Genomic DNA, 7471 nt, shown 5'->3' with positions numbered 1-7471 from the left:
CTCAAAGCCAGCCAGAGACTGGTCCTTTGTTTATTTCACACAACGCTAGAAGGGAATACGTTGGCATCTAGAGATTCCGAGATAAAACACAGCATTTGGTAACCTTGATGCAAACCAGAAAGGGCTGTGAATGGTATAAAGGCAGCATCTAGTCCCCACCTCCCCACCAGACAGCAGGACCAGAGCAGCTGCAGAATTGCCTTGGGGGGGGATTTTCAGAAGTGGGAATAGATACATCAAATTTCACCATCTGCGTGGGCTAACACCTGTGGAGGCCCTTGAAAAGCTCTTGTTTGACCTCTAATACTGAGTAAACTATGGGCATGAGTTTCAGGGAGCAGGGAAGGGGTTGTGCACTCCATTGAGACCACCTGATGTGGCAAGTGCCATGCATATTTCTCTCCCATTCAGATTGGTACTGGGCCTTAGTTTGGAGGGATGTTTCTCAGTTTCAAGTCAAGCCAATTCACATTGAGGGATTTACTCACAGGAATACCATGAATATGACTCTTTGCTATCATTGTATGGATCTTATTTTTAAATTATGATTTTCACCACTCTTCTAAGAATAGAGGCTGGTTCTGAAAAGTCACATTGGCTCCAGCATTCTTCAAAAGTTACACATTTCTCATCTTGGTCAGGTTTTGAGGCTTCAGTTTCCTCACTGGTGCCTTGCTAGACCAGGGCTGTAGTGCCAGGAGGGGTTGTTCTGTGAAAGACCCTGAGAAGGAGGTATTTTTCAGCAGCTCTCTTCCCAGCAGGCAGAAGGAGACCTATCAGTCTCCCTCAGCAATCAGGAGCCAGAGCAAACCAGAGCTATACTGACTCCTGGTTGGCAGAACAGGGCTTCCCTGTGACTCTGAAAGGCAGGAACAAAAGCCTGGCTAATTAGAAAAACTTCACTGAAGCCAAACAGTAAATCTCAGCAGCAGAGAAAAGAGGAGGATTTCAGTACTAACCGATCGGATACTATCGGCAAAGAGCCACACTCCTTGGTGCCCAGAGGTCATGGGCAGGTATCACTTCACTAGAGCAGAGAAGCAAAGCTCTGTTCTGTGGAGCAGCCTGTCACCAATCAGGGATGAAGATGCTGGAGGTTTCTGACAGTGTTCAGTGGCTCTGCCTTTGCCTGTCTCCACAAACCCCTTTGATGGGAGAAAAGCCAGTGCTGACAGCATTGTAATGTATGACAAGCTACAGCAGCAGCTCCAGCACTGCCTGCTCCAAGAGGCAAAGAGGATTCTTTCCTGGCTGCTCTCTAAGAAATTATCTGTCCAATGAGAAAGATAATGGCTATCTAGAAGAGATCCAGACCACGACTAAGGACAGAATATTGCTCTAGGTAGAAGAACCATTCTCAGAAAAGCATCAGATTCACTACAATCTCCAGGGGAAAATAAAATATTTCAATTTAAAAGTACAAAGGCTGCAGCAAGGATAGGGGGGTTCCTTTTACACCCCATTTTTTGGAAGAAAGATACAATGAACTACAGTGGCTATTAAACAGACTCTGAGGGGCAAAGCTGGGGTTAGCCCTGGATTATTGCATGGGCACAGAACATGGTTTCCACAGCCATTCCCTTCCATTTCCACTGCCTTTCCTCAGGGGTGGCTGGTCCTCACCCTGAAAGAGAACTGTTGCTGGAAACCTCAAAGCCAGAGGAACTCTTCTGTGGCTTCAGACCTTTATGTGCCCTCTGCAGACACCAACCAAGGTGTACTTTATTTGGTGTCACTCTCTGAGAAACTTCAAAGTAGTGACTAGCTTTAAAATTCATGCCAATTCTTGAATGCTCCTTGCCGTTTTTAGTATTGCTGCTGTTATTCTGTGGGCAGGGATGGGGAAGAACAGAGATGCAACAACCATTTCTCAGCAATCAGTGCTGTAATTTGGAAACACTGATTTGCACACAATGTCTCATCACTGTGACTTTTGGTTACAACACTGAAGTTCAGGCTCCTAAGACCTCTCTTTTGCTCACCAGGCAGATGTTTTGGGATAGAATACACAAGGGTAAGATTGAGTAATGCTATATACTGAGTCGCTCCTCTGGGGTTGGAAAGACTATTTGTAACACAAAATCCTTCCAAAATATTATTTTTTTATAATAGTAGAAATGAATGGCATTCAGTCAATTTTTTGCAGCCTCCACTGACTCACAGTGCTTTCAGTAGCTATTTAAATAATGCAGAAGAGAAGCTGGAACATGAAAGATCAGGTTTCTTGTCAGGAAGTTGTTTGCTGCACCTTGAATTCAAAAGATGATGTGCACACACATTTCTCTAGACAAAATACAGCAATCACAACCTGAATGATGCAAACAGGTAGATCTCTCTCCATTTTGGTGGAGGTACACTGATTGATAGCAACTGAGCACCTGCTGGAGTAGGAACTGGTTTAAGGTTCCCATAATAAACCTAACCTCTTTAGCTAGTCAAAAGATGCTCTCAGGTGAAATAACAGGATTCTTTTTAGCAAAGGGAATCATATGCTTGTTTTAATGCATTGTACAGCTGAAGCTGTGACAATGCAGGCTAGAAGAAGGTGTTTATAAGTGAAAGGGAAAATAGTTGTAATTATAATTGTTGTCTTTATGTATTACAAGCTGTATTGATTACCTTTATCCTGTGTGTCACTGGCAACAAGGGAACATTATACCTTGTCTAGATAGTGCTGGAGAGCAGCAGAGACTGATGGATTTTTAAAACAAGATTCCCACAGAGTAACTGTAGCAGTTGGATGATCATACACATGCATATTAAAAATACCAACAGATGAATTCCTGGACAGTGCCAGCAAACATTTCACTGTTTGGGGTAGGAGAAAAGGGCAGGAATGAACAGCTCAGCAGTTCAATAACTGCAAGCACAGCAGTTTTACCTCTAAGAGTGTCCTTTGGAAGCTGTGTGGCTCACATTGGCCAGTCTGAAAGGAAAGCTGTGAAAAAGCAGAATCTTTCCCTTTCCAGGTTGAAAAGATGATGCATTTGTGGGTCAGAGGGCCCATATCTCTCCTGCCTCACCTGGTCCCATTACACATGAAATTACATCTCTGTACCAGTACAGAGAACTGATGGCCAGCCATCTCTAGATATCCTTCAAGGGCTCAGTCCTGGACCTCAGCTACAAGTGGGCAGTGTTTGGGGTGCCTGTCTGGCACAACAAAGCATGATGCAGAGGTCTGTGGCTCACTAAATTTCATCAAGACTGCATGAGTGCAAGGTTTATTACTGGGCACAAAACTGTGCAGTTGTGGGCAGGCAGTTGGTAGGCCGAGTTGCCTGTAAGCAAAATTGGTTGTGAGGCAACTAGTAGCTGCCTGTGCAGAGCCAATGTGTGGCAGCATCTGTGGGGAACTTACATGTCTCATAAAGCATTTATATGTCTCATGTCAGAGAAGCTGTTTCAGACTCTGCGGGAATAGTATCAGCCACGTTAACAGTCCTGTCATTGTGCAGGTTTAGGCAGGACTTGTACAGGACCAGTGAAGGTCTGAACCTTTTCACTAAGAGCCAATCCAAGCATCTCAAAGTAGAGCACAATACAAGTTCACTCGTAGAAGAAATAGCTAAATAATAACTTGAAGCATTCAGCAGTCATTCAGGTAGTGTCAGAATGCCAGATAACTTCCAGTAGCAGTCCAAATATCTCACAGTCTTTGGCTGTGTTAACTGGAATGTGTTTTGGAGGACAGCACAAGGGATGCTGTGACAGGCAGCAAATGGCATAGCTGGCCCCAGATAGATTTTTCTTTCAATTCTCTATAAATATTATTAGTCTGAAACCTATTCAATAAACTTGAATTTTATGTATTTATCACTGATATTGCTGTGATTGCAATTAGTTTTGGAGGCTATTTAATGCCTGATCTTTTTCAGGATCCTGTTCCATTTATGCATGTGGATATTGTTCATCAAGAACAACATACTACATGCAAAGGAAATTTCTGTCTGCCTTCAATGCACCACTCTGCTGTCCCATTTCATGCCCTTTTATCCTTTAATAGGTGGATGAATAAAGAGAAGACCATAAACACACTTCTCAGTATCATTTAGCTTTCTATACGCTTTCATCATGTTTAGCGTCACCTTTTTCAGGGTACACAAACCTGTTCAACATAATGACCAAATAACAAACTGGAAACTTTTCTAAAACACTGTAAAAATTAACAGTGACCAGAATCAAAATAAATTGCAGGTGGTGGTATATTGCCTGACATCCCGATGTAAAGGTAAGAATATTGTTGCCTGCTCCAGGGGTGTAGCACTGCACAAAATCCAAGTGTATAGACTGTGCACATCACTGCAAAAAAGCTTCTAATTATGCTGAAATGTGTGCTTTCAAGCTTTCCTACACCTGGCCTTAAGGAAACTCCCCCCACGACTGATTCCAGCCAATGACTCCTTCTCTCCTGACAAGGGATTTTAGACACTGAAACTACACAGTCACAACACCAGAGCAAACAGATCTCCATCTCCACAACCTGTTCCCACCTGCCTCTGGCCAGCCTCCAAATAATTTTTGTGTCTTCCTGCATGTTAAAGCCACCTTTTTCTACCTGCACTGCTGGAAGTGAATAGCCAGATCTGGCCTCTCAGAGCATACTGCGCCAGAGAGAACACCTTGTTCTGGAGAAGGCATGGCAGGAAGAAACATCCTTCATAGCACTCAGGGTGAAGTGAGCCAGGTTTCAAGTACGAGAGCACAACTTTTACTGCCAGAGACTGCCACCCATCTTGAGCACATAGCAGCTCCATTTGCCATCTTCTAGGCTGCTTAGTTTAGACCTCAAACAGATCCAAAGGAAGATTCACCTTCACAGGTGAATTCCCATATATGGCCATGAAGCCACAGGCTATGATGGTTGGCATGCAGGTATATGTCAGCATGCCAAAATTTCCACAGCAACATGTAACTAGTATACACAAATACAATTACACACACATTTATTGGGAGAAGGTGGTAGAGTGACTCGAGCATGTGTCAACGTCTTCCTGGGGCAAGGATTTAAAAGTGTTATTTGATGCAATAAAGACTGATGCTTAATACACAATTTTCTGCAAAGACAGATTTTTTTTCTTAGGTTTGCTGAATGACTAAGTTAATGGGAAAACTGGAAGCTTTTGAGTAGGTGAGTAGCAGCTCAAGCTGCAGGGGTATTCATGCTACCTTCTGCAGCATCTAATTTCAGCTGTGATAATTCAGTCTCTGTGGGTTTCCTACATAGGTAGCAGAAAGAGAGATGCTTCTCTAGAGGATGACTTAGCAGAGACAATGCCCTGACTGGTTTTCCAGAAGCCTTAGCTCTAATGATTATAAAGGAACCTTGAGGACACTCACTTCCTACCCAGATTTACATGCCTGATATCCTTTTCACACACATACACACCCTGTGTTTGAAGTTAAAAAACCCAACCAGAGCTATGGGAACAGCAGGCCACAGGTGACTCCAGATGTTTTCTTAAGCACCTGCTAATAGGAAGGAAACTACCACCCTAAGAAAGTGAAAACCAGCAAAAGCTTTCAGTGCTGAAGGTAGAGGTTTATGTATAACACTTGCAATCTGCTTCCACAGGAGTTCACCTGTACTGCCAGACTCGGGGCAGTATTCAGATCTCTATTTGAATAAAAAGACCTGGAAGGAGCCAAGGCACTTAGGAAGCACCTGCACAACATCTCTCTTCAGCATTCCACAGGCTATACAAGCATCTTTTACACTCAGGAGTAAGAAACAATTCATTCTGTCAACTGGAAATGCTAAGGATTTAGAAAGGGCTCTATACACGTGACCTTTCTTTATTTTTAATTACTTTCCATATTGCTGACAACAGAGTTTCTTATTAGCCAGAACCAAAGTAATTATTAGTTACAGGAACTTTAAGTGGCTTTCAAGCAGGTTCTGCATTGCCAGAAACAGGTGGCAGTAGGAAAACACTGTGTGCCTCCCACCAAAAGTAAATCACATAAGGAAGAACTGTATTTCAAGAGAGCAGATTTATCACTTTTCTTAGACTAAACATGGAAATTCTTTTATTACTGTCCTTTTTGAACTGTTCAGGACTGGCATATATAGGAAGACACAGCACAGTGCCTTCTTGGACAACAAGATGTGAAATAGCTCTTGGCTGGTGAGTTTCTTTGCAAACAGCACTGGAAATGCTAAATGTTTGAGTATTCAATCTTCATTCCTTGGTGGTCTCCTACTCTTGAATGTAAAGGAAACAATGCTGGTACTCTGCAGGTGTTGAGGAGGTTCCAGCTGACCTGAGATGCTTTGGGTTGCCAGTTTTGTGCATAGCTTCCCATTTTGTCACCGCAAAAAGGCTGAATGCCAGGGATGGGCGAATGACCACTAGCTACACAAAGTCGATTCAAGCCTGACAGGTGTTGGGGAGTGCTTTACCAGGGATTAATTATTAAGTGACCACCTTTGGGGAATGGGACAGAAACCATTTGTTGAGCTCAGTCTCAGCTTACACCAGCACTTAGGTTGCATGAGAGTGTGCTCTCCCTCCCATAAGGCTGGAGCCTTTACAAAGGATGGGGATAGGCAGGGTGCCGGCTAACAGAGGCTCTGCACAGAGACAACACCCCTCCATCTGTTTATTTTGCTGCAATGAGAATGCATCCTATTTTGTGAATCTGCCAGCACACAGGAAGAAAAACATGGGATTGAAACCCCTTGCTCAGCAGATGCAGGTCGCAAGCTTTTCACTTTCTAAGACAATATTATTTTTATATGCAGTCTTAGCTAAACTCAGGAGTCCTGATGTGTTCTAACTCACTTCATATTCCTTGTCTACTCTGTCCAGCTAAAGACTGAGCAAAGATTCAGGGCTATGGACTCTAATGCACTGCAGTAACAGAAGAACAGTGATATGTTCATTTTGTTAGACATGAAGACTTCAGAGATACAATCCTTTGCATTTGCAGGCATTTTTTATTGCCAGCGGCGTTCAGGATGGTGAGGTCTTTGCAGTGTAAAGAATCAGTGCCTGGATATTTATTTATTTACTTACTTCTGCCTATTTTATGCTCTCCATATCAGGATAATCCATTTTAATACACCCCAAGGAAATAAGGAGAAAACTGTCAGATTCCTAACTAGGTTAGGACTATACTAAACCTTCCATGGGCAAAAGTCTAGGCAAGGGTGATTCTACTCTGGCAGAGTGACAGCACTAAGGATATAATGTACAAATATTGGAAGTCAAAGAATGAGATATCCAAGAAGGACTGGGACACAGTCTTCTTGGTTTTAATTGCAGCTCGTTCCTCTGCAGTATTCTCTGGAAGAATCTTACACAGGAACAGCCCATTAGCTGTAAAATACCATGCACAAAAGCCTCAGCAAAAACAATCTTTGTGCAGACAAACAATATTAATCATCAAAAAAGAAGAATCTCTTGGGTGTTTTTTCTGTCCTTTGCAAGACAAGTGTAAGTGCACACAGATTTATTCCTCACCTTGG

This window comes from Acanthisitta chloris, unplaced genomic scaffold (assembly GCF_000695815.1).
Source record: "Acanthisitta chloris isolate BGI_N310 unplaced genomic scaffold, ASM69581v1 scaffold43489, whole genome shotgun sequence".
Lineage (NCBI taxonomy): Eukaryota > Metazoa > Chordata > Aves > Passeriformes > Acanthisittidae > Acanthisitta > Acanthisitta chloris.
Note: the sequence above shows the minus strand (reverse complement) of the source record.